At 35.7% G+C, this 20,518-nt stretch overlaps 1 long non-coding RNA gene across 1 annotated transcript; it reads right to left on the bottom strand.

Moving 5' to 3' along the window:
• Positions 1-9,425: 9,425 nt before the first annotated feature.
• On the bottom strand, positions 9,426-19,833 carry LOC133818403 (uncharacterized). The gene is made up of 3 exons (XR_009885894.1): positions 19,396-19,833; positions 13,307-15,756; positions 9,426-10,075 (listed from the first exon to the last, which is right to left on the bottom strand). It is a non-coding gene; the product is annotated as an uncharacterized LOC133818403 (long non-coding RNA).
• Between the last annotated feature and the right edge of the window lie 685 nt (positions 19,834-20,518).

Raw genomic sequence — 20,518 nt, 5'->3', positions numbered from 1 at the left:
TCTTAGTTTTGACTGACCATTGGTTTGAGGGTGAAATGATGTACTTAGTTTTAGGTTAGTGCCCATTGCATGCTGTAGACCTTCCCAGAACTTTGATGTGAAAACCGATCCTCTATCAGAGACTATCGTCTTTGGAACTCCATGTAGTCTTACTATCTCCGCCACATAAAGCTCTGCGTACTGCTCAGCATTATAAACTGTTCTTACCAGCAAAAAATGAGTAGATTTTGTGAGTCTATCTACTATCACCCAAACAGAGTCATGTTGCTTGGTGGTCCTTGGTAATCTCGTCATGAAGTCCATTGCTATATCTTCCCATTTCCATTCAGGAATCTCCAATGGTTGCAAAGTTCCAGCGGGTCTTTGATGTTCGACTTTAATTTGTTGACAGGTAAGGCATTTTGCTATAAATTCTTCTATGTATTTCTTTATCCCCAGACACTAGTACATTATCTTAACATCATTGTACATCTTGGTCGATCCTGGGGGAAGTGAATACATAATAGTGTGCGCTTCCTTCATAATACTTTCTCTTAATTCACCACTTTCGGGCACACATACTCGGTTCCTATATCGTAGCATGCCTTCTTTTGTCAATGAGAAATCAACATTCTCTGAGCTTTGTAGTGTTGCCTTCATCTTAAGAAGAAACTCTTCTTCTTATTGTTTCTCCTTTATTTCCTCCATTAGTTTTGACTTGATCGTGAGGTCAGCTAGTTGTCCAGTTATTAGCTCAATTTTGGACCTCTTGATATCATCTTGTAAGTGTTGAGCTATCCCCTTAAGTGTTGGCAAGCTTCCCTAACTCCACCTACTAAGTGTGTCTGCCATGACATTAGCCTTTCCTAGATGATACAAGATCTCACAATCATAGTCCTTTACTATCTCCGACCACCTCTGTTGCCTCATATTGAGCTCCTTCTACGTAAAGAAGTACTTTAGACTTTTGTGGTCCATATAGAATTCACATTTTTCTCCGTAAAGATAGTGCCTCCAAATCTTTAGAAAAAAAACATCGCTGCTAATTCTATGTCATGGGTCAGGTACCGCTGTTTGTACTCCTTTACCTGTCTCGAGGCATATGCGACCACTCTTTCGTCTTGCATCAAAACGCATCCAAGTCCCTGCTTCGACGCGCCGCAATACACTACAAACTTTCCTTTATTGTTTGGGACGCATAGAACTGAGGCTGATATGAGCTTGCCTTTTAATGTTTGGAAGCTTTCTTCACACTTCTCCGTCCATACGAATTTTTGTTGCTTTCGCATACAAATTTCTGTTGCTTCCGCGTTAAATTTGTTAAGGGTATAGCTATTTTGGAGAACCTTTCAACAAATCGTCTATAGTATCCTGCCAATCCCAGAAAACTTCTCACCTCCGTGGCACTCTTGGGTTTTGACCAATCCTTCACTGCTTCGATCTTGGCTGGGTCTACTTCTACACCATTTTTAGACACAATGTGTCCTAGAAATGCCACATTCTCTAGCCAGAATTCACATTTCTTAAACTTAGCGTATAGTTGATGACTTTTGAGTCATCCCAACATCAGTCGCAGGTGCTTTTGATGCTCGACTTTCATCTTTAAGAAGATCAATATGTCATCTATAAACACCACAACGAACTAATCCAGGTAGTGCTTAAATAATCGGTTCATAAGATCCATGAACGCAGCAGGTGCGTTCGTTAATCCAAAATACATTACTAGAAATTCGTAGTGTCCATATCTAGTCTGAATAGCCGTCTTTGGGATATCTCCTTCTCGTACTCTTAGCTGATGATACTTCGACCAAAAATCTATCTTCGAGAATACCGTAGAACCTTGTAGTTTATCAAAAAGATCGTCTATTCAAGGCAAAGGGTATTTGTTCTTGATTGTCACTTTATTTAGTTCTCAATAGTCGATGCACATCCTCATACTTTCATCCTTCTTTTTGACAAACAACACTGGTGCTCCCCAAGGAGAATAGCTCAGTCAGATGAAACCCTTGTCTAGAAGCTCCCACAGTTGTATCTTTAACTCCTTTAACTCGGTAGGCACCATTCTATAGGGAGCTTTTGAGATTGGTGTCATCTCAGGCGCCAATTCTATTTCAAACTTGATTTCCCCACTCGGAGGTAATCCTGGTAGATCTTTTGGAAATACTTCAAGAAATTCACATACAATATGTACATCATTTGGTTCTAGCTGTGTCTCTCGCATTTTGTCCACCACACTGGCTAAAATGCCTAGCAAGCACTATTGATTAACCATTGAGCTTTGAGATCAGATACTATCGGTATGCGAGTTCGGGAAGCTTCTCCTTTGAAGGTGAACTATTCTCCGCCTTCTGTTTGAAAGTTGACTGTCTTACCCTTACAGTCTATCGCCACCGTATATTTTGCTAACCAGTCCATGCCTAAAATTACATCAAAATCCTTAAGGTCTAACATGATCAAATCTACTGGTAATTCTTTTGCTCCGATCTTAACTATAATGCGACGCACCCCTCTACTAGATAGCATTCTTTCCCCCGAGGGTAATTCTGTGACAAACTTATCTCTAAAATGTTCGCATGGTCTATATAAGCTATCAATCATATTCATAGAGACAAAGGAATGCATAGCTCCCGAATCGAATAAAACATCGCATAATTTACCAAAGATAGTGACCTGACCTATTACCACTGTATTACTAGTTTCTGCTTCACCTCTAGTAAGAGAAAAAACTCTGGCTGGCACAAGCTTGTCATCTTTCTTTTGGTCTTTCATCTTAGGGAAATCATTTTTAATGTGTCCTTCTTCTCCACAATTGAAACAACCTTTCGTTTTATATCGACATTCTCTTGAATGCTTCCTCTTGCAGATAGTGCACTGGGGATATTCCACATAAGGCTTCTTATTCTTGTTACTTTCTGATATAGTCTTATTCTTCTCGCCGGCTTTTTGATTTTGACCATCGTCATGTTTTCATTTGTGGTCATTTTGTTCATTGTTATACTTTTTGGCGTCCCTTCTAGCCGCGCCTTCCTTCCATATTCTTTCTTTAGCCTGCTCAGCTTCCAAGGCTACCTCTAATGTTTCCACATAAGTGGTTATCCCCCGAATTAACTTTTACGTCACGGGTTATCATAGGTTTCAGTCCCTTCACGAATCTTTGAATTCTTAGCGTCTCAGTGGGTACCATGTCCACTGCAAACTTAGCCAGCCTATCAAACTTCCTGGCATACTCCGTCACAGTTGAATTCCCTTGAGTAAGCGCAATGAATTCGTCCATCCTTATGGCTAGAATCGCAGGACTGTAATACTTCTTGTTAAACACCTGGATAAACTCCTCCCATGTCATAACATTGACATCTCTAGTCTGCTTAACTATATCCCACCAGATGCAGGCGTCTTTCTTTAGCAAGCTTGAAGCGCAAGAGACTCGATCTTCGTTTCCCAGCCGCATGTGTTCTAATATGGACTCCACTGATCGAAGCCATTCTTCAGCTTCTATTGCGTCAAATCAACCATCGAAGTTCGGTGGTTGCTACTTTCGAAAGCGTTCATACACTGCCTCGTAGCGAGGTTCTGCCAACTGTAGTAATTGTGCTAGAGGAATGACTTGCTGTGCCACTTGTTATTGTTGCCCTGAATTTATTTGGAACTCTTCTTCCCTTCTTCTTAGCTCTGCCCTAAGACGGGCATTTTCTCTTTCCAAATTTTCTCGAGTAGCAGCAGCTGCCGGTCCTTCAACTACATTTAGTGCCTCTGGCACTCCTGGGGTTGCTGGAAATTCTTCATATATGGGGTGGCGACTACTCCTCTTCCTCTCCCTCTGCCTCTTCCCTGGCCATGTAGTCTTTTAGATCTTCTTGGTTCCTGCTCCATGTGTCTTTCTGCTTCCCCAAAGAGAAAATTTGTAAAAGCTAAAACAAATAAAACAAGTAGAGTTTACAACTTAGCCTATTGTACTACTGTGTATTAGGTCCATCTATCTATAAAAACTACCATATTACACTTAAGTACAACTCGGGTAAATGGGCCTTAACAATTGAATCTTCCATGGAGGAGGACTGGGTTCAGTATATCGTACCCACTACTAAGTCCGCCTAACTTCCACTTGGACCCAAAACACAGGAATTTGAACCCTTGATTTATTAATTGGTATTCATTTAAATTGGACCCAATCTAATAATGCAAAGCAAATGGGCCTTCACAAATGGGCTAACCCATAAGAGAGAAATTTAAACTTTACACTTTCAATTGAATCCAAAACTATTAACACTTACTAAACAATGAAATAATAATAAAAGCAAATAACATGTTTTATATAAAAAAAAATAGCAACTAGTGAAAATATTCTAAAACAGCATATAATAAAATTTAGCGATGTGTTCTAATATACGTCTAATCCGCCATATCGGATCCATTATCATACTCATGGTTTGGTATTCTTCTTATAGCTTTAACCTTTCTAACAATACTTGAGTCCATTGGGCTAATTTCTTAAAATAACACAAGAAAGACATTACAAACATATTTCGAAAACAATGTGTATACTTACTTGGTAATGAGTTGCTCCTTTGTAGCTATCGTGTGTATTTCATGGGAGCGTTCAGGACCAATATAGTCATGGGCTCTGATACCACCTGCAACGCCCTAATTTCTCATAAATTATCGATAACACAGCATTGGGTCATAATCATAAATTTTTCTCTTTTATTGAATAAAATTTTTAAAATAAATACATGGATCCATGGTTTTACAAAAAATAAAATAATTGTCTTTAACATAAAAATGAGCAACCTTTAAATAAAAATTTAAAATGAACACGGTTTAATAAAAAAATAAGTCCGCTTGATCTTCCTCGACTATATGGTCCCCACGAGTACATCACGAAGCTCCTAGGTCCCACTCGCCACCGAGTTTTCTATCATTAATTGCCTGAAATAACAACATCATAAGGAATGAGCTTCTAAGCCCAATAAGGAAAATACAAACAACAGTTAGTCATATAATCATATAATCAAACATATCATAAATTTCACAAAATTCATACCACAACTTATTTATACTAATCATACAACAACAAACCCTAGGTCATATCATAACCTAAATCATATCATAAATCATAATCTAAGTCATAGCCATAAATCATAAGTCATAGATCATAAATTATAAGTGATAATCATAAGTCGTAATCATAAATATAGGTCATAATAACAAGTTAGATATAATAAGAACATAAGTGTTTATACAGGGTGGCAATTAAGCCCTGGACATAAGTCCGTCATACACCGAACATCAACTTAGGTCTGTCATAAAGTTTTGGCAACCGAGCCTACCGGACATAAGTCAGTCATACATCATTGGATACCTTAGGTCGAGACACACTTACCCATTTATTGTACCTGAAATGTTAGATCATACAAACATAAACTAGATCATAAACTAATAAACTAAGTCATAATACTAAACTACCTAATTTTCCTTACCAAAAACTAGAATATTGGAGACAAGAGCAGGATTGAAACTCCTAAAACCAAACATAAACATAAGTTTCCTAAAGAAAATAAGATGAAGAGAATATCTAAACCACCGGGATAAGAACTTACCGAAAACTTTATGTTTCAAAGAAATTGAACACCTAACCAAAAGTCATTATCACGAGTTAGGACTGAAGAAAACGAAAAAAAAAAAAACTATGATGGATTAAACTTGAGGATAAGAATACCTTAGATAGCTTAAAGCTTCGATCTACACCTCAAACATCGAAATCACACAAAATCTTACTTCCCAAGTGTTTAGAAAAGCTTAGATTTGAAAGCTTTAACCCCAAAACCCTAGTGTTTCTCTCTAGAACGAAATTAGCAGCTTGCAGGCTCTGAATTCCGCTAAAATGGCTGAGTGAATGGTCCTATTTATAGAGTTCAATGAGTTAAACTAAATCCCTTTAAAATGAATAAATAAATGATTAAAAATTGAATAAATTTGAATTATATGTTCAACAAATGCCCAGAACTCTGTCGAAGATATTCAGGAATGAGTCAAAGTTGTTGAGGGTTGTTTCTAGTTCAGGATTTTACGAAAATTCAAAAATGGCTTACTGGAGCTGATATATTACCTCCTATAGGCGATATATCGCCTACACCATATTTCCAAGGGTTCGTGGTTTCATTCGTACGAATTCGACGTATTTTCCATATTAATCATAGGCGACATATCAGCCTCTATAACTGCGATATATCGACATACGCTAATAATTCAAACACATTTTTGCACACCTTCAGCATACTTGAATTTGTTTAAACCACTTTGACTAAGTAAAATGTGATCCTAAGAGATGATGGAAGGTTCTAGACTTTCCTAGACTTATCCATGATTATATTTATTCATCAAAAACCTTAAATCCTTAATAAACATACATGTGACAAGTGTCTTAGGGTCAGTCAAACTTGAAATACATCACTAATTATATTCTCATAAGAGAAGTCAACCATGAGATAAAATAAACATATTCGAAAGTCTTTCCTTAGGGAGGCCGCAAACGAAGGCGACATTAGGCTCTTCCTATGCCTCTCGGTGTTCAACCAATAATGAAGACAATGAGACTTATTGTCATAACCCCCCTCTCCCACTCACTATTTCGGAAAAAGTCTGCTTTTCACAAAATCAATATTTTTTAATTTATTTGTAAAAATAAATTTAATTATTTTTACCAGATGATTTTCTATTAATTACTAATCTAATTAAGCAAAACGAAAAAACAAAATTGTGCCCTTGATAATATCATTTTTATTTTAATAAAACATTTTTCATTAAAACAACAAATTAAACAACTTTAATTTTGATTTACCATCTTAACTAATTAAGAATAAATTTATTATTATATGAATTTTCATATATAAACATATAACAAAAATATAAGACGTTCCTAATAGCATGTTTCTACATCAATGTAATGCATGGTAGTGGCATATTGTGTGGGTATACGAATGACATGTTATAATTTATGACAAAATATTAAACATTTTAATTACTCTCAAATATTTATAATAAATAAATAAAATAAAAGCGGGTATGGTAACTTTTGGGTATTTCTAAAAAAATTACAACACATGCAAAAATATACATGAAAAATGTAATCTAGACTAACTAAGGCTTGATAAAAGACACTTTGATCTTGAACCTTGAGATGTAGTCTTGTTGAGCCAATGCCACCCTTTTTACATATCCATTTTTGAATTATACAACATTTTAATTATTTTAAACAAACTTTTAAAATAATTAAACTTTGGGTTTTAACACCTAAAATTTTTTAAGATCCAATTTGAATTCGGGTAATTTAATTCAAAAATAAAATTAAATAATTTAATTTTAATAAATTAAAATTCAAGATAATTTTAATTAAAACAATTTTTATTATTGAAGATAACAATTAAAACATATTAAGGTAAATGATCACCATTATTTCAATCAAAGAAATTACCAAATTAAAACCATTTTAATTAAATTTATGGTTTTAAATTAAATGAATAATTAAAAATATATTTATGGTAACAGCACATTAGGTGTTGTACCACAGGGCGGCAACAAAAGGTGGTTCAGCTGGGCGGCAAGGAGCCTGGCGCAAGGGCGCGACTAGAGCACGGAGGCATAGTAGGTGCACACGGCTGCTGGCTGGAGGGCGTAGGGGCGTGGCTGGGCGCAAGGCTAACAGCCAGTAGGCGCGAGTGGGGTGCGCAGGGGCGCAACTGGGATGCACAAGGGCGCGGATGCCTAGGCGGATGGGCGCAGCTACTGGGCACATTTGCTGGGCATGGCAGTGGCTGGGGCGCGAGCCTGCCTGGGATGCGCGCACGGGCTGGCCGGCACAGCTCATGGCTAGGCTCGGGCTTGGGGCTCGTGGCTCAGGCTCGGGCCATCACAAAATTTTTAACCCATAATTTTTAAACAAAAATTACAAAAATCCTAGGCCCCAAATTGGCTTACATATTTCATCTAGAAATTTAAGAACAATTCATAAACCCAAAAGCACCATAATAAAAAACCCTTAAGAATCTGTCATCATGAAAATAAGCATCCATCAATTCAAACATATATCACATATAATATAAAATTCCTATAACCTCACACATCAATTAATAATATGTATATATTAATGACCTGTTCTAGTACCAATTGTTGGAAAACCATTCAGAGCACGCAGAGAAAACTTTGCGTGGTGGGCCCATTATTGTTTTTGAACAACAGAACAACAACAACCAAATTTTTGTTTATTAATCATATAAATAATTTATATGACCAAGAAAACAATCCAGAAACATTATCATACAATACTATTAATCATGCAACAAATATGTATATAAATATACAATATATTTATATAGAATATATAAACACAAAAAATTAAGAACATAAACTTTTACCTCTTAAAGCCTATCAAGTGTCCTTGAGTCTTTTTGTATTTTTAGCGATCTTCCTATCCAAAGTTTTGAGCACTCAAACCACGATCTTTCGGAGTGTTCTCTACACCTCAAGATGTGTGTGGGCACGTAGAGAACATGGGTTTGTATTTTAGGAATCACAAGTATTTCTCAAAACATGAAAACTTGGGTTATGGTCTGAGAATCGCTAGAATAAAGAAGAAGGACAAGGGAGATTTTTTCTAACAAAAAACTATAAGAACTATTCTGAATTGTCTCTGTATTGTTGTGTGTTTCTATTTTCTATCTATCTATATGTGTATATTTCTCTTCTTCTTTATCATATATATAGAGAATCATATTACCTTATTATTCATAATAATAATAGTAATATAAAAATATCATATTAATGATGACAGGATTAGATTTTAGGTAAATATCTAACTTACCAAAATTGAAAAACCATTTTCAAATTATTAAATAATTAAATAAATAAAATAAAAACAACATAGATACAATATTTGTATAGTGGTACACGCATGGCACAGTCCTTGGACTGTGTCAGGCGTGTACTGCTATTCCCTTTTCAGGAAATTTGCATTTTTCTTTTATTTAATTATTTAATTAAATTCAATTTCCCACAAAATAACGTGTTTATCTTTTTAAGGAAAATATGACAACCATATTTCAAAATTTAAATTCAAAATTCAAAATTCAAAATAATGATTATCATTATCATCATCTTTTAAAATTAAATAAATCAAAAATATTTTTGACTTACTACAAATTATACTACAATATTTTGGAATAAAAATTTTAAGTAGTTGTAATAGTAGTCAAGCTCGTTTAAACGAGATCGGATTAGGAGATCAATCACGAATAACCATACATAAAAATTATGGAAGTTTAAGATAAGCTCGAAAATGACTTGAATGGATAAACAAGGGAAATCACTATTGTAAATAGTGTAAGCTCGAAATATTTGGGTACTTGATAAATACTGAGCATACTATAAACTAAAGCAGATGTATACATAAATTAACAACTAAAGTGTATAGCATCAAAATATAAAATGGCTCAACCATTCGAGCAATAAAATTGTCTTGGGGCAAGGACCTTAAATATTTACAAATTCAAAATAAGGGTCGAAGCCCTTATAGTTTTTTTGACTGCTATGTAGTCGCAGATTCCACTTCAACACCCTTCTACCCGCTGGTACCAGCCTCTTGAGTTGTGACTTTGGCAGCTTCCTCCTTGTAACCTAGGAAGGAAGTGTCAATGTCGGGATTCATAGAAGCTTCTTTCTTGGTTTTGAATTCTTCTGTGAGACAGTTCTTCTCTTCCTCCATCACATCAAATGTGGCTTTCTTCTCCTCTTCGAGCTGGGCAACTTGATTCTGAAGGAAATTGAGCTCTGGTTTCAAAGAGTTGAACTTGGAAGTTTTAGTCTCGAGCTCAATCTTTACACGATGAAGCTTAGCCTTGGTGGCATCATGATCGGCTTTAGAACGATCAAATTCGATCTTCTGACACTCAATCTCGGTCTTTGCAGTAACCAATTTTCCCTTGGCTTACTTAAGGTCATCCTCAGCTCTCGTTTGGGCATCTTTGGCTTTGCAAGCGAGCTTATGACTGACGGCCAACTGGGCCATCAGGAGGAAATTCTAACGGTGGAGACTGAGTAGCTTCTGAAATAGACAAAGTGTTAGCAAACATAACTCATCATTTATGAGAACTTCTCGAACTCAAAAGATACTTATCGAGATAGTTAATTCAAAACCCTTGTCGAATATGGAAGTAGAATTATTGCTCTTCAAGAACTCCCAATCGGAGTCCTGAAAGTTGTTGAAGGTTCGACCGACTCGGGATAAAAAGTCCTAGGAAAGATCGGCTCTAGAGGCCCTAGCTGCATTGGACAACAAGAACTCTCTTTCATGAGTCAAGGCTATGAATTTTCGAACCACGGCCGGAGCAGCAGCAGGTTTCGACGCTGCAAGGGCAACAATTTTTTTCCCTTGTCAAGAGAAGAGACCTTGCTAGGAGGAGGATGAGTCTTTGCCATTAGGGCAGGAGGAGGAACCTGCTCCGAGGTGGCAACAGGAGGCCTCGAGGTTGTTGTGGTAGCCTGTGAGGGGGGGGGGGGGGGGGGGGGGGTTCTTAGTAACCTTGGCTACCTTTGAGGGAGGACATGGGGGCATTCTTTCTTTGAGGAGACTCATCCTCGCTTTGAGCCTCTAGCCTTTGGAGGCTTGGTGAGAAGATTTTTGAGGTTGGAGTCCATTTCATCTTGAAAATAGAGAAAAGACGTATGAATATTTTTTTATAAATACTGGAAATAAAAGTTCATACTATAGGGTGGGAAACCTAACTGGAAGACCAAGAATCTAAAGAAAAGTCATCCGAGGACATCTCGATGACTTGGGAAGGTTCTTTAGTTACTCCTGACTCTTCATCTCGGAATGTGGGAGACACCTTAGAAAGATCTTGCCAATCATTCGAGTAATACTGGGTCCCTAGACCTTCCCAAATTCGATTTATACAATAAATTGTTTAAGAATTGGATAACATGCTATCATCCCTATCTAGAAAGAAGTCTGTCCCCGACAAAGTCAGGAAATTGTTTTCAGGATCTTTAAAGGAAACTAGGACATTGGGCTCCCATTTTTAATAGTGTGGGAGACCAACCTGATTAGTCGAGGACTACTTTACCTCCTTTAGTTGAGCTCTAGGACGCCTCGTCCTCATCCATGTTCCTCGAGCTATATGGCTCAGTAGGGGAGGTGAAAGCAAGGCTCAAGCTCGAGCCTATCTTCCTTTTTTTTCGAGATGGAACGGAGGGACTGGGGATAGGCACTTTTTCCCACGAAGCATACTTGCAGTTTCCATCATCATCGGTGGTCTCGCCTTCACCGATCAAACCGCACAGACCGAGCCTATCTTCGTGCAGCAAGTAACTCAAAGATGGCCTGCAATATGGAAGATTCAATATTTCCTCTCGACTGTCCACCATCTCTTTGGAGGGATGGGGATGATCGAAGTTGGCTATAGATTAGCATAGTGAATAAGAAATCGAGCTAAGAGAATAAAATTAGTCTTAAAATCATTAAGGCAAATACTTACGGATTCAATGGAAATAGTAGAATATGGGAGGATGGTTAGGGATGTCCTCCAAGAGCCTCTTTTCTCTAGGCCAGCTTGATAAATTATCAATCCCATCTCCGCCTTTAGCTCGAGTTGGGTTACTTTTAAGGCAAAAGAGATAAAGAATCTCTTATGCTAAGGACCCTTCCCATATTATCTCATGATATAGCGACCTTAGTGCCGCTAGAACTCTATAGAAGTTGGACTATAATTGGAAGGGAACGATATTGACCCAATCAGTAAAATTCTTAAAATAATCCTTTAAGGGCAATAATGCCCCATCCCTCATATGCTCGCGACTTCAAGTCGAAAGCTTGAATGTTCGGTCTGGGTTGTCCTCACCCAGAGCATAACTGTTCTTCTCCTCTAATTCTAGAGCTCAGCAAACGAATTAAGCAGACATTTTCAACCCATATGAATACAGGATGTTCAAAACTTGTCTGGTGGATTTAGCGAAGCTCTCATAAAGATCGACCTTAAAAAATTTACATCTAGAAGAGGGGAGGGAAGATACTTGAGGAGGGGGTTGTCTTGAAGAGCTCTCCATGAGTTTGAAGGAGAGCTCATTGGGATGAAAGGCGATGGATACCTTAAGGGCATGGTCCAAATGTATGGGACAGATGTAGGAACCGCTCTCGAGGTGAACAACTAATCAGAGTCTTTTTCTTTTTCCCTCTATGACCTTGATGATTTGACGTCTAAAATGAGCATTGATGTCTTCACATTCAGTGCATTCTTTGTATTAGCGTATTAGTCTTTTATTATGCGAGAATGGATAATCTATTCGAGGTGAGGAAGGTTGGTAAGGGATGGCAAGGTTGGGCCCCCACCAATTCTTCTCGGAAGATTGCATCTTCTAAAAATAAAGAAAAAGGTGAGGGCCCATTGATTTAAAAGATGGATAAACTAAGAATATCTCAAAATTTTGAGTTGGAATAGGCTCGAAATAACGAGGCTAAAGTTTCCATGTAATCAGGCTAATATAGGCTCGAAGTATCGAGGCAATACCCACATAAAGTGGGTAGTTAATTTCCAATTCGGGCTATCCAAATTTTCTAGGAAAAAATGGGCATTTGCACAAAAAAGGTTATTATTGGTTTGCGTGTGTATAATCCCTACATATAAAACCCTTTTTCTTGTACGATACATATATCCTACCAGTTTACAACCAAGAAAAATTGCCATTTTTACCTTAAAAAACTCATTTTTTTCCCACAAAATCCTAAGGAAAACTGATCAAGATACCCCTTTTATTTCCAAATAGATCAAGAGCAGAAAAAACTCAGACATTATCAGCAAAGAAATGGTAGAGAAATTTACACAAGGGGGGTTGATGATGAAACTGTAGAGTGGATTGAAAATGCTTATACAAGGAGAACCTTGGAAACTCTTTGTAAAACGGAGAGTGTGTGGAAAATTGGGGGATATCTGATATGTTCTTCTTCGAAGAGGACATGAGATCCAAGGGACCACTTTTAGTCTCAAAAACTGGCGGCAAAAAGTATGTTAGTGAACATATGTGGGCAAAATAAGAGTTGTAACATCCTCCTAATCCAGGATCGTTACACTTTGTATTTTAAACTGTGTTAGACATGCTAATCAAGTCGTTTGGTTATAAGCGTGTAACTAAGGTTAACGATAAGGGTTAGGGTTAAATTTTTTTTTTCAAATGAACTGTTGACTTTTATTTAAAAAGTTTCATACTTAAATGAGATCCCAAAATATTACAAACAAACATTTAAAAGGGTGTAAATACATTAAAATTACAGCCGGCTTACCTAAGCGGAAAAATCAGGGCTACAACCCTAGCTCCTCTGAGACATCATCGGTCGTGGTGGATGAGTAGTCGCATATGTACACGCCTCCACCGAAGCTCTCCAACTCATGGTTGGTTAAGCTTTGCTTTTCCCTTACATGCACCATGAAGCACTCGTGAGCCGAGGCTCAGCAAGAAAACTAAAACATGTGCATGAACAGAGAATATAGATTTCCAAATACTTATCTAGTATGTCCAACAGGAATAACCTACTCATGCAGGCATACAATTACAAATAAATGGTCATTGGACCATTTTGGGGCCGCTGCCCTAACTAGTTGACCATAGAGTCAACCCAAGGCCCTTTGCCCTAGTTAAGTGACCATAGAGTCACCTAGGGACCTCGCCCTTAGCTCTGGGTAACTAGCCATAGAGCTAGCCAAATGCCTTTTTTTTCAACGACCATTGGGTTGACCAACGTAGTAGTACGCTGCTGATTTAGGCCTAAGCCTTTCGACCAGCGCATAGCGCACTATTTCCGTCCTTGACTAATAATTCAAGCCTTAAACCAGATATTCAAATACAGATACAGAAAGAGATACATATAGGCATACTTCAACAATACAAGCATGCATACATATTAATCATAATTTATCATTAAGAAATCACAAACATAGCAATAACCATGCTCCTTAACGAGGATAAGCCCTAGTACGCAAACCATGAGAACAATCATGTAACACTTAGTCAGGTACAAAATATTCAAGTATGTTCAATCAACAAGGGAAACAATAACATAAACATAATCATTCTCAGGGGCCCAAGCCCAATTCATAACTATTATTAATGGTCGGGCCAATCCCTAATCACATATATCGTGTATTGGGGGGGGGTAGTTTTCTTACCTCAGGTCCGAGTATAGCATAAATAAGAAGGACCCTCGAGCACGATCCCAGTTCCGATCCCCTAGTGATAACCTAGTCACAACCATAATATAGGATTCCATCAAAAATTAGCAAATAAAGGCTTTCAGACCATGTCCTAGCCTTCAGGACCTCGAATTCTACTAAACCGGGTAGTAGAATCAATCCCGAGCCCTTAGGTTTGAGTTCCAACACTCAAAATCCCTCCCGAGCTCAAAACCCCTTAAGTGCCATGGCCCCAGGAACCTGCACTGCGGTCCACCCAAGTTAGAGGCCTCATCCTCCCTTCTCATTGGACACGCATTGCGGCGCAACCAAACAGGCGGCGCAGCGCGCCTTCGTGTCAGACACCCTCCTTGGCCCCTGGATTCAAAAGGGTTGCGACACCCCAAGAACAGAGCTACGGCCCGCCCCCACGAACCCATAATTTCTCTGGTTCTTCTTCAGCCAACCCAATCAAAACTATCCCAATTCAATTCTAAAACCACAATTTAATCTCCATAACAACTTTAGTATCTTCCCATCAACAAAACCCAACTAAAATCTAAATTAAAGACCCACCAAAAATCCAAAATCTCATACTTGAGCCACAAGGTCAAGAACACCTCAAAGCTTAAGGAAAACATGGCAGAAATTCAATTGGAACAGGGATTAAAGCATTACCTCTGCTATGAATGATGCTCTCCTAGCCACAACCAATCTCAAATCCTAACCCAAGCCTTCAATTCTTTGGTTTCCAGCCAAAATCTTCTTAAGTTCTCAAGAATAAACATACACTACTACAAAAACGGGCTTTCCCGACAGTTTTTAACTGTCACTATTGAACAATGACGACAGTCGACTAACTGTCGTATTTGCCTATGTCAGCGTAGGGTAGCTACGCCGACAGTTAATAAGTGTCGTCATTGCTGGCTATACCGACAGTTAATAGGTGTCGCCATTGCTGACAACGCCGACAGTTAATACGTGTCGCCGTTGCTAGCAATGCCGACAATTAATAGGTGTCGTTGTTGCTGGCAACGCCGACAGTTAATACGTGTCACCGTTGCTTACAACGCCGACAGTTAATAAGAGTCGTCGTTACTGGCAACGCCAACAGTTAATACGTGTCGCCGTAACATTAAATTTATGTATAAAAAAATTTATTTTTTGATAAATATTTTTTAAAACTTTTAATTATATTTTTAACAATTGAAGTTTGATATAAATTTAAATAAAAAAATTACTCACATAATTAGTTATTATTACCATAATTTGTAAAAAAAAATTATATTTATCATAATAAAAATTCATATACATACAACATTTATTCATACAATTGAAATATAAATACATCAAATCCCCATGAGACTAAATAATTCTCAATAAAAATTCATTATAATATTATAAATCTATAAACTTCAAAATATATAATACAATAAATCTCAACAAGACAATATAATTATCTTCTCCAAATCACTTCAAGCTCAATCATGTTTCTTTTGTTAATATTCTTCCTAATAAATCTAGACATCCACCTAAAAGTCAATCCTGTGATATTCCTTATTCCCTGCACCAATGAATTAACGACTTCAAATTATAATTAAATAGTATATCTTACCATAATATATTAAAGAATGAATGAGAGAACCAACAATTTAAATATGTAAAATTAGTTGATTAATCCCTCTTAGAGATTATTAAGCAAAAACTGACATTGTAAGAATGCTGACAAGGTTTGAGACAGTTGGGAGACCAATGATGTTGTGAATTATAGTATTTGATACACATATTTGCACTAGCTTGAAAGGAGTGTGGAAAACAAAATTTGGTTATTTTAAATTTTGTAACATCGTACATTAAGGTTTTACATTTGCCTTGGTACCTACACAGAAAACCATTTTGCAACTTGATTTATCATGTCCACATACCAAATAAAATGGAAAATTAATATTTGAGTACAAACTCTATAAATATATATACAAAAAAATAGTATATTAAGCAAGTAACATGTCATGTAGTCAAAAGACAATCCAGATAATTTATAATGGATTAAAAGTAGTCACCATGTACACATTACTTCATATATGTGTTATTTCTTTGAAATAATCTTACTAGAATTTCACGATGATCAGAAATAGAAATAAGAATACAGAGAAGAATAAACCAGTAGAGAATAAAGAGGAAATATGAGCTAAAATAATATTGTACTGAGATTACGTGTTTGAATACAGTGGTGAAGGTAATTCAAGAGACCTTCGGCTCTCCCAAAACCAATCCCTAAGGACCCCAATCTCCAAATAGACGAATCCCTTATTCTTTCCTAGAAAGATCTATTTGTCGACTTCTCATATTCAAACATGCTCAAAATCACACTTGAGAGAGCATTAACTAGCCAACAAAACCAGACCATAAAAGTAAAATAGTCTATTAACTGAACTAAAACAAAAACAATTTATGATACTTGTCAAAAGCAGAGAGGAAAACAAACCAGTAAAAAACATACACAATAAATAGCATTAAAGAGCCACTGGGGATGACAAGGATCAACATAGCCAGCAATATACTAGAAAATTAAGGCAGATAAAAGTAGCTCAAATGTACCCTATAATACCAATATCAAAAGTAGGGTATCTAAAGCCTCAAAGCAATATAAATCTGAATACAACAAATATGGCAGCACAAAAAACTCCAAACTCCAAACTCCAAAATCTAATATCAATATCATTATGAGTCTATTTAGTATTTAGTATTTAGATCTTCATGATCTTGGACTAGGCATTGGCCCATTTGGCCAAGTTTTCAATCAAAATTCACTAAGGTTTGCTCTATTTCATAAATTGTCCCTAACTCTATGTGTTATCTTTGTCCCCACGGTGGAACCCTATGCAAAAGTTATTTTGCTACAATTCCCCGACCCTCTTGCAAAAGCTAGTTTTTTTTTTTTGTCATATTCAATATATGACTATCTTGAGCTTTATTTGAATATAAATGAAAGTGAAATGTTAATTTTTCATAATCTAAATCATTCATGCTATTTTTTATGATTTAGTTAGTGAAGTTAAAGGTCTTCACGCAAAAAATAACAATTTTTATCTCTTGCCCCATTATTTTTAATTATCATTGCTAAATTTAAAACGGTCAACACTTCCCCTATATTTGTAACCTAACCATCTGTCAATATTAATTCGAATAATTCAATCAATTTAAACAATATTTTTCTTCCTTATATCTCCCCCAGCACACAATTATATATATCACAAAACCTACTTCACTAAGACATGCAAGTTATCAACCTTCCGTTATCACCACAGCACACAATTATAATCTCAGAACCTACTTCACTATGGATGAATATTTAAGATATTCAAACTCCTCTAACATACACTTGTATAATATTAAAATTAATAAAAGAATATACCTCTTCCAATCAATAGCAAGCTTTTCTAATGCTCCTAAAAAAATAAGGCAAGTTTTCACCTTTCAGAATGATCAAACTAAAAAAAAAATCAGATTGTATATAAAAAATGTGTTTCATGCAACTTTCTTGAAAATTTTTATTTTGTGGCATCTTAAAATCATTTAAATACACTTGTTAAGAGCAAATAAACCACTCAAAACTCAAAAATCTAAAAAAATATGACAAGTTTTCAAGTTTCAGCATAACTAAAAAAAAATTCACATTGTATGCCAAAAATGAGTTTCATGCAACTTTCTTGAAAAAGAGCACAAAAAATTAACAAGCACAAAAAAATTTCATCCATCACTTTCTTTGAATGAACATCTTGTCCATTTCAACATTGGAATAATCTATTGTGGTAGAATCAAAGGAAAACAACCATGATCGAGTAAGGATAAATTTAAGTGTACCATTTAACTAAGCTTCTTGAATTGAGATATAGTCATACAAAATAGAAAATGTAGTGTTCAGTCATGATTATCAGCTATATCCACATATAGTTTATTATTTAAAATTGCAAAAACCTTCAACAAATTCTACTGAAAGCAACCTCAAGAACTGTAAAATCATAATATCATATGGTATCAATATAGTTATAAGAAAAAATGCATGAAACCTAGTAACAATTTGCAAGATTTTACACTCCCGAGATTGTAGGGCTTAGTGAATGCATGAATTAAACAACTTGGTATCAATGATTGCTTAAATATCTGCTAATCATATTATAAGTTCTATTGACAAGTTCACAAGATACTCTGGAGGGGGTTGCAGTCTTGTAGGAAAGACTGGGTTCATCGTATATCAAAGTGTGCCAGATATTACACTAATACACTTGGCTTCCTTCTGTGGTGAAACACAATTCTACGCACCTCCTTTCTATATTAAACAAAATTCTTATATGCCCTTTAATATAAATTACCCCTCAATCAATCTTAGAATAAATTATCATCTCCTCCCTCCTCTCTCTCTCTCATTGGAGCCTTGGAAATGTTGATAACTTCTCATAATAACAAAAGTTATTCAGGCAAAACATACCGGAAGATTGGTTTGCCTTCAATATAGAAGTGCAAATATTTGTTCAAGCCATTAGGCATTGCAATTCCAGTGATATTTTTGGTTACCTAGATGCTTCACCTAAAATATCTAGGTAACTATATACATATAAGACTTCCATAAGATAAAATATCATATATCAGACTAGAAAGAAAAGAATACAACCCAAGCACATACACATATATATATAGAGAGAGAGAATCTTAGACATAATTAAGAGATTTAATGCGTATCAAATTATAACATTGTCTGATAGTTGAACACTAGAACTTGACAAAAATTAAGAATAAAACTAGACAGAAAATATATGAAGAAACTACTACATACCAACACCCATAGATAGCAACAATATCCTCCTAATTGAATATATCTTTGTCCTCAATTCTGGAAAGGCACACTTATTAAAGTAGACTGAGATGAGGCGTACAATTGATGCAGCATGAGGTAATAGTTGGCTCTATCAAACATTGAAAACATATGTATAAACATAATTTGTGTACCCATTTTAAAATGACAACAAAGAACAAAATAATAAAAGGAAATTCCCTTGAAAACATACATGATGACAAATTGGATAGTATAAGAGCAGAGCATTAACATTCACAGATCTGATTAAAAATAAGCACATTATAATATGATTCAGGTGGTAGCCAGGTAACTGACTCATATAAAAAGTGAGCAATATCACCAACTTACCATCACCATATAGATGCCAGCGAAATAGTTCAACATCTCTACCTTTCGGGTCATGCTCACGAACAACCTTATCAATATTTTAGCCTGATCCTCCGGTCACTTAAAAGCCCGATCATTGGCTGGGCTTTGTTCGTCTTGATACCCTGAGTTCACCCATGCTACCTTTCTCCTTAGACGATGTCGGAGGAGGCCAGAAACTGGCCTTGAAGCCACGACAGCGACGTACGAGCCTGGAGGCTTCTGCTCGCGGCGGAGAACGGCAACGAAGGGCTCGCGAGGGGAGTTTCGGTGGTGTCTGGTTCTCCTGATCTGATGTCTGCACGACGACGACCATCGAAGGGCAGCCGTTCGGGACTAGCAGAGAGCATACGAGAGAGAGAGAGGGAGAAAGGAAAGTATGGATCGGGTAGGGTGGGAGAGAGAAAGGGATTTGGCTAAATAAAAATCATATTATATTATTCAGATAAATAAAAATGTGATTATATTATTCTGATTTTTTTTTATATTTTTTTATTTTATAAATAAAAATCAGATTATATTATTTAGATAAATAAAATATGATTATAATATTTAGATTATTTTTTTATGTTTTTTTTAAAAAATTATTTTATAAATAAAAATCAGATTATATTATTCATATAAAAAAATGTGATTATAAAACTCCCAATTTTATACTCCTAATACTATAAAAAATAATTTTAAAAATCACAACTATACAAATTCTCTTAAAATGTATAATAATTGTTATTTGAAACTTAAACTACTATTTAATTTAAAGACTAGGTAAAAGTGCACTTTATTTAAATTTATTTTTATTAATATTTTTTAATTTTCATATAAATTTTAAATAAATAAACAATGTCATATACTATAAAAATTATTACTAATAAATTTATATATTAAAATAATTTTATAATATTTTTCCCATCAATAAAACAACTTATTTTTAACTGATACTAATTTTATAAATATGTTAAACAATAATATAGTTAAATTAAATTAAAGTATTGTTACTCTTAATATCATAATTAATTTAAATTTTAATATAAAAATTATTATAAATAAAAAAATTAATAATATGGAAAATTTAGAAACAAAAAAAATCTAGTTTTAAAAGTTTTTA

The sequence above is a fragment of the Humulus lupulus genome, chromosome 2, assembly GCF_963169125.1.
Source record: "Humulus lupulus chromosome 2, drHumLupu1.1, whole genome shotgun sequence".
NCBI lineage: Eukaryota > Viridiplantae > Streptophyta > Magnoliopsida > Rosales > Cannabaceae > Humulus > Humulus lupulus.
Note: the sequence above shows the minus strand (reverse complement) of the source record. Positions and strands in the feature narration are given on the sequence as shown.